General features: G+C 35.5%; 1 protein-coding gene across 2 annotated transcripts in view; it reads right to left on the reverse strand.

Moving 5' to 3' along the window:
- Positions 1–4,045, reverse strand: part of LOC111334195 (uncharacterized) — a 43,286-nt gene extending 39,241 nt beyond the window's left edge. Inside the window, exon 1 of one of the 2 annotated variants that reach the window (XM_088744543.1) lies at positions 3,970–4,045. The gene's annotated coding sequence lies outside the window, so the exon portion shown is untranslated. Of the gene's footprint in view, positions 1–3,175; positions 3,466–3,969 lie in introns of those variants that run through there. The other variant, XM_088744544.1, reaches the window with a different exon arrangement.
- Between the last annotated feature and the right edge of the window lie 4,392 nt (positions 4,046–8,437).

Below are 8,437 nucleotides of genomic sequence, written 5' to 3' on the forward strand. Positions count from 1 at the left end.
TCATCAATGCATTTCAAGATTTGAATAACCCAGAAAGAGCTATCTTGGCCAACTTGGTATTCTAGATTTGTTTGGGAACTTGCATTAAAGGAATATCAAATGAAGTCTTGTCCATCCATGGTCATTTGTTTAGATATGACAGCTAAATGAAATAAACTGTATTTTACATTCCATTTTATTCCATTCAATCTCCCTCGACACTAAGTATTTAGTTCGTTTGCTTTGATCGTGGACTTGGAAACGTTAATGCTGGAAAATACACTTTTAGATTAACATAATCTAGTTTTATCAGCTGAGTTTGTAGTTTAACTTGGCCACCTTTAAAAGTTTTTAAAGCTGATGGTTCGAACGTTAGCTCTTCATTCGTCATTGGTTCTGATGAAGAGCTATCGCTCTCGAAATGTCGGCTTTAGAAACTCTTTTAGGTGGCCAACTTACATTATCAACTCAGTTGATAAAAAAACCAAATTATCTTATAACACTCCCTACCAGTGCAAACCTCAGTCTATCCAGAAACTTATTCCCTTCATCTACATATCTAGAAGAGCCAGCAAAACGTCAATTTATTTTCGGAAAATCAGGTACACTAGAAAAACAATCCAAGATATTAGCTTACAGCTACTCTTAAATTCGAGGTAAATAAAGTTTATGTATGTATGTATGTATACAAAACGGGGAACATATTTTCAATGACTCTCATCCTCAGCTTTCCCAATTATTTTTATTACGTGGTAAATATCCGTTTAAGCAGAAAATAGTTTCATACCATTCTTTCCTACTGTTGAATCACAAATATGGGGATTTTTCAATACTATATATCCAAAATAAAAGGTCCTCACTCTGATTGAAACACTCAACAAAATTTCTCGCTGTTTTAATTCGTAAAGCTCATTTTTGTCTAATATATGAAATTAATCCTACAGCCAGTACCGTTTAGTGAAACTTTGATCATAAGACAGAAATATCTTCCTCTTTCGACATTTATATAAGTTATTTTTATAGAGTTGGAATCAGGTTTTCAAACGTCTTCAAAGTTTAGGCGTCACATTGGTTTTGTTTTGTTTTGTTTTTTTTTTCAGCTTTTTTGGTTTTCATTGTTGCGACGACCCATCACTTCTGTGCGATTTGCATGCTATGATAATTGCTAACTTGCGAATCGCATAAAATTAATTCCCATAAAATTAAGAGCTTTCTCACCTGGGGTAGAGACAAACTATTGCATCGGAAAAACCAAGAAAGTGCTTTTCCTAAAAGGTGCGTGGTGTAGGATAAATTCAGAACGGAACTTTTGATTTCAAAAAGTAAGAAACGTGTAATTAGATTACATTCATTTTAAGCGGCGTAAACAAGTGAAATCACCGCAAGAACCTTCCGGAACCTCAAAGTTTATATTACTTTACTGACTCCAATATTGACCATGAAAATAGACCTATGGACTCTTTTTGGAATAATTAACCACTCGTCCAACCAGAGCGTTCGTGGTTTTCTAAAGACAAATTAAAAACTCTGCCCTAATTATCAACTATTTGTGCAGTCATTAAGGACAATTTCAATCAATACTCAAAAGCAAAGGACTTACTCGTCCATAAATATTTTCACCTATTTTAACTGGGACAAGATTGCGTCTTATTTGTCAATATTTTGGTTTTAAAAAATATTATTGTGGAAATACTTCCTTGTTTTCATCATCAATATCAACATTCTCTATCGTTGCACCAGATTATTTTCCTAATTGAATTTTGTGCTAATGAAAAATTATTTTATCTTTTGTCTTTATTCGCAGGGCGGCCTTTAAATTGTATTAGTGTGCCTAAGTACAAATTGACACAATTTGCCTGCTTATTCGGTTTGAACGAATTTAAAAAGCTGGTAATGTTTCAGGCGTTAGATGAATTTTGAATTGAACAAATGTCTTTTTGCCTTCCGACTTCTGATGCCTGATATAAATCAAAATACATTATACTAATTGGCAATCAAATTGCGGTGTACATGTGATAAGCACTGAAGAACAAAGAAAGAAGGACCGGCTTGCGTGACTGCCCTTTCACACGCTTGCAATCCCAGAGGAAGAAGATGTATGAGTGGAGCATTTTGCAATTCACTCGATTTTCGTCTTGACGGATGTTAATGGAAATGATCTTAACTTAATGGAAAATGACAAGTTCAGTTATAGATACTGATCCAACAGAAAAGGCTTCAATCAAAACGAACGTAGTCACCCAGGTACAATGTTTGCATTTTACGTTACCATCAGCGCATGTTTCGAGTAAAAGCTGCAAAAATATGCGTTATGAACTTTTTTCGGAAGTCGAAGAGTTGGTACGTGTCGTGGTTTAGTCATCACTTATTTGTCTTTCCTTCTTAATGTTCTTTTGATAACCCTCAGGGAACAAAACGTAAAGCAATATCACTGGAAGCAAACTCCACATAACATTAAAACTAAATCTGCATCTTAAGTTTATTTAAGCCTAAAATGTTGCATAAATTTCACAAAGTGATGTAAGATTTCCCCTTTTGATTACTAAACCACAACCACAGTAGTAGCTATTGTCCGCAAACAGAACGATGCTCTAAAAATGCAATACAATGAAAAAATATATCCTATTGGTCATTGATAACCCTCAGGGAACAAAACGTAAAGCAATATCACTGGAAGCAAATGATGTAAGATTTCCCCTTTTGATTACTAAACCACAACCACAGCAGTAGCTATTGTCCGCAAACAGAACGATGCTCTAAAAATGCAATACAATGAAAAAATATATCCTATTGGTCAAGATCTGTAGTAAAAAAAAATAAATAAATAAAAACTAACGGATCAGAATGAAATCTAATTGTTGGTGAACACCGCAGTAATTTTGAAAAGAAAGGAGTTCATGAGTAGACTAGTATATATAAAGAAATCAGGTTTTAAAACATTTTACGAGATGTATTCGCATTTACAGATGTCTCCGAAATCATGCTGAAAAACAAAAGCTACAAGGATCTGTCGTTAAATTTTCGTCATCTAAAGAATAGTTGTTTGTTTTCCTGTTTTCTTTTACTTTCTTTGAAAAAGCTGCGAAAAACCCTACTTTAAGTCCCTTCAAATGTGACTTATGAATGGATTTGCAATTTATCACGGAGAGCTCAGTAGACTCACTTTATACAATTTATCACGGAGAGCTAGACTCACTTTATACCAGGTTGCCTTCCGGATCCTGAAACTGCACGTATAAAATTGCAAACCTGAGAGCTCTTTGAAGATTGATGGTACAGTCAGCAGTCTCAATTTATGGAAAAGATACGAGCAATACCGAGAGATGTACAAAGAAACGCGAAGGAGAGAATTATCCTTACAATGCTAATGCCAGATAACCAAGTTTAAACCGTAAACAGCTTGGAGAGTACTACATACTGAATTGTTATGTCTAGTCTTGTCTATTGTTTTGTCAATCCAATATCATGTTTCCAAGATGTCAGAAAGTGATTCTAAAAGCTTTCTCCTCATCTCAACGCAAACAGTTGTCAAAAGATGTTTTAAAACCAATATGGGAACACAATAATACAGGAAATTATAGACTTAACAGTTTTAAAACCGCGAAAGTGCATGCAAGTGTATGTAAATAGATATTACAAATGGAAAACTGTAAAGAAAGACCATATTATTTTGCATTGCAAAGTTTTGATGCAAATTTTTTGTCAAATTATCATTGCCAGACCATAAACTTCCAAACCTTAATGACATAAATTCAGCTTACTGTTAGATAAGTGATGGAACAGTCACGTCCTGAAGTAAAAATACAGTGACGTACTTCGACCGGCATACGGTTGGAAATCCAGTTGTCTCAACTTTCGTGTCTAATACGTTAGTAGAGCAAGAGAAATGTTTGCCAATGGACAATTCTTAAAGCCAAGACTTCTACAAACGCTATTATTTGCATTAAATTGTAGCTCAACAACTAGGGGAAAAAGAAATGTACGATTCACCTCAGGCTATACTTTCCTAACGTCACGTTCTGCAGTTCAACCTTATTTGCATTTGCGCTTGGTTTACTGTCAGTTAGTTCTCAAAATGTTACTTCTTATCCAGGAAAACCTGCCTCTGCAAAGAAAATACGAAGTATCATGAAATCAGTCGGTATGCGTATCGATAACGACAAAAATGGAAAACTGAGGAAATGATACAAACTATTGCTACATATCGTTGGCATAGCAATTAAAGTGGTCCTAGCGAATCAAGATTCTCTATGAAGACAAGACGATGTAAGATCGTAAGACGGGCAACAGGCTTTAAACTTTCAGTTGGACTGATATCTCGCGTATACATCTGCCCTTGTTAGACGTCTGTTGATGTCCATGTTACGATAGCATTATATTTCCTTGGTCAGCTATGCAACATAGGGTTCTGGAATTCCAATAACTACAAGACTTTGCTACTGACTAACGCTTGCATAAAGCCCTACTGCAAAGCATTGTTTACAAGAGCAGTTGTGTTCTTCTCTCAAACTGTTCACTGCAGTTATTTCATATGTACTAATAGTCTGCACTCCTCTGAGTTCATAATTGTCACCGAGGGAGTGTATAGTCTGGAAATACTGTACTAAGCCCTGAATAGATGGTACTTCTAATAGTATACATGTACCTGAGGGATGGCTTCTAGCATGTTTGTCTCTTGCATGATAATCAAGTATATTATAACTCCCATTATCAGTAAGATACTGACACCAACACATTCTACTGTCAGAATAATTGAAGAGTAATTTTTTGACAAGGGTGATTCAAAAGCCCTGTCTATAGATATCAATAATTGATATCCCTCAATTATTGAATCACAATGATGTAGATTACCTGTGTAACTTTCACTATAATTAAGCTGGCAATTTTTCTCAGACAAAGCAATCATTGACGGTGATTCTGTTTGCATTAAATACATCTACCCTGCACATCGAGACAATGTTGAATACAATTGATTACCCTCTCCAAAAATTGTACCAGATCAGTACAGGTATGTATTCCTTTTATCTTATTATAAATCAAAGCAATCAAACTCATAACAACACATTGTTTTCCAGCATTTTTACCAAAGTACATAGTATCACCTTGACTATATGGTGCCTTGATTGTTAGAGTAGGATCACGATCGAATCGTCTTCGCACATGGTACTCGATCACCATTGTTAATATTACAACGATTAACATACATTGCATAACGAGACCTAAATTCTTTTGTAAAATTATGTTATTTCTTTTGCAACATCATTCTTTTGTACACACAATGCTGATTCGTCACACTTTTGTTGTATACATGGCGCTACTTTGTCCAATACATCATCATATCCGACACCACGTTATTTGATACCAAACAGACGCAAACTGCGCAACAATATGCGAATATAATATACGCACAAAAGGGACAAAACTAATCGAACAAATAGAAAAAATAACAGGTGATAATGTACTCTGTTTTAGCAAAAACAACAAATGTAAGCTTAACAATCCCGATAAAGGTCTTTGTTTTTGTTTCCTAGAGTTTTATCACGGAGCACCTCGGTTTTATCAGCAAATGTTCTTCTGTCACTCTGTCCACATTTAACTCATTTGATTTCTGGTTTGATTCTACTGAGACCTTCGATCATCTGATTCTTTTACGACGCGTTTCGAAAGATACGCTCATTACACACGCCATCCTTTAGAGTGGGTCTACCGCGAATGGTCTGTATGTTTGAACGTAAAAAAGATGACACCATTCGCTAAGATATTCCATATATCCGCCATGTTCGACATGGTGGAAAGAAGGTTGCGCCTTTATTACTTGTCTGCGGTATTCCCCATTGCCCGGGACTGAGCTTTGTGTAGAAACCCGAGGGTAAACCTATAGTCGGTCGCCCGACTAATGAGGATTTAAAGAAAAGAAATTCATACCATAAAATCAACTTTCACAAGGTATGCATTAACGATAAAATTTGAAATAGGAAATAATGATAATAGTTATAGTCGGATAATAGAGGTAATAATGATAATTATTATATCGCTGTGTCTCACAAGGACTGGGAACTACCGAATTTACGAATTTGATTGGCTGAAATCAATATTGAAAGCGGTCTAGATTTTCCCATCTAGACCGGCATCTAGACCGGTCTAGAAAAGAAAGTTACAAAGAATATAATGTTCCGTTGCTTTCTAGACACAGCCATATAATAAACATCTTATCAACCGAGCTAGGTCGGTCGGTCTGTATGGGAGAATCTTGACCTCGGTCGCTGGTCTGGTTCAGTCTGTACTGACAACCTCGGTCAAGATTCTCATATACAGACCTCCCACTCGGTTAATAAGAACTAATTATAATGTTAAAATTAAGAAGCGAAAATCATAAATAATTAAAAAAGCTTTACAAGGTAATATACAGCGAAGACATGGAATTATGAGTTTTTAAAAGAATGACATTCAAATAATAGATTAATCTTATTTATCTCGATTTTTACAATGGTATTTGTCAGTTTGTCAAATAATAGCGGGATATCAATATCATTGAGGGAGAGGTATGACTCAAGAACCATACAACTTCTCTGCTATTGAAAAAGGCTTAAAAAAGTGACCATCAACCGCAGTTCGGCAAACACTAACCCTCTATAACTTTTGGAAACCTCAGCGACGGTGGCCGCCATTTTGAGCATTGCCTAGCAACCTCACCTAACAAGGACTTGCTCCTCATTAGCACGTCTCTTCGAAAAAGTCCTTTTAAACAACTTCCAGGGGGCTTCACAAGAAGCCATTTTGATTTAAATAGTATTTGTTTGGCGATAACAAGAGAAGCAGCTGTTTGTTTATCTGCTCATGTCGGCTCCCACTATTCTGTTTGTTTAATATCCGCTCATGTCAGCTCTCACTATTCATTTGTTAGCTGCATTAGGCAGGCGGTCAGGTTGCTGAGTGAAGATTTGTGAAGTCCATGGTCGAATTTGCGGTTTATTTCATGAGAGATTTCTAATGGTGAGGTTACTTTTTGGAATGTTAAAAGACAGTAAGAGGTAAGACTTTAACAACCTTTTCTTCCCCAAATAGCAATGAGAACAAAAGATCATTTGTTTTCTAAAGCGTACCTCTCCTTCAACCTTTTTAGTTTAACAACGTGCAATGATATGGTGCTGATTAATAGGCGTGTTTGGCCTGTTTGTGCTTGTTTTCCTATACGTGATTTTATGTGTTTGCTAACATTTCTCCTATTCCTGAATTAAAATTAGATCGCCTTTCTATACATAACGCTACCTTCATAGTTGTTTTCGATGGCAGCAGTTCTTATTTAGACCCACATATTTCAAGTCTTTTGTTTATCAGTTTATATGTACCTGTCTGAAAAGAGAGACAATCTTACGCCTAGGGCTAAAGATAATCACTTTTTTTTAACTATTAAGGGTACATAATTTTAAATGTTGGAAAATTTTCTTGTGGGGCTGTTGATACACCGCCAACACCCGTCTATGGAATAAACAGCCCCGCTGTTCAAATTGATTACTTTTAAAACTGTTCTTTCAGTTTGGAAGAATTTCCATAACAAAAACTTTCGACCAAGCGCTGTCGTCTTTCGCCAATAAAATTTGAATAGGAGCACAAGAAAGATATCTGTAAAGATACGCGAAAAAGTTTACTGGATAATAAAAAGATCAGAAAGAGCCCAGCCAAGTAAAAAATGCAATGATTTTTGACGCTGATGGCATTCTCTTTAAAAGGAAATTAGCTTTTCCATATAGGAAGTGGCCAAAAAAAAAATGTTTTTCCTAGTGGGGCATCCTTAAGGGATCTTGTCTCAATGATAAGAATCAGGGGACCGGTTAAATCGAAGTACTAAATAAAACACAGTATAGTTCATAAATTTAGCAAAAATAAATAAACACAGGCACTGATCTTAATAATTTGAAATTGCTTCCAAACAAGGATTCGTCCCATTGCATGCAAGTTTTGGACGTTGAACTATTATGATATAGCCATTGTTACCATAAAAAATTACACTTACCATATTTTGTTTATTTGAGCTATATCTTATAGCCAACACAATTACCGCCTCGTGCAGACATTTCCAACGATACATATTAGTTTGTAGATTAATACAATCTCAGCATACTTGCCTCAAATCCTAAACGACTCAGTGTAGGTAGAGAGTTGATTTCTCGTTGCAATGCAAATTCAACTCCTGAAAAATGTTGGAAAACAGAAAACTTAAACACCTTATGCATATGAATCTAAAACTATTAGAACATTCTGTTGAAAAAAAATATTCAAAAACTCACATTTACCTGTCTGTCTCAGATGTCAATTTTGGTATAGCCATTCGGTCATTCACCACAGTATCAACATTGAAATGCAATCGACTTAACAGGTAATATAAGTGATTCTCGAGCTAGAGCTTGTCACTGTTCGAATTTTTGACAAAATTTAAAGCGCCTCCAGTCTATTTACA

This window comes from Stylophora pistillata, chromosome 14 (assembly GCF_964205215.1).
Source record: "Stylophora pistillata chromosome 14, jaStyPist1.2, whole genome shotgun sequence".
Lineage (NCBI taxonomy): Eukaryota > Metazoa > Cnidaria > Anthozoa > Scleractinia > Pocilloporidae > Stylophora > Stylophora pistillata.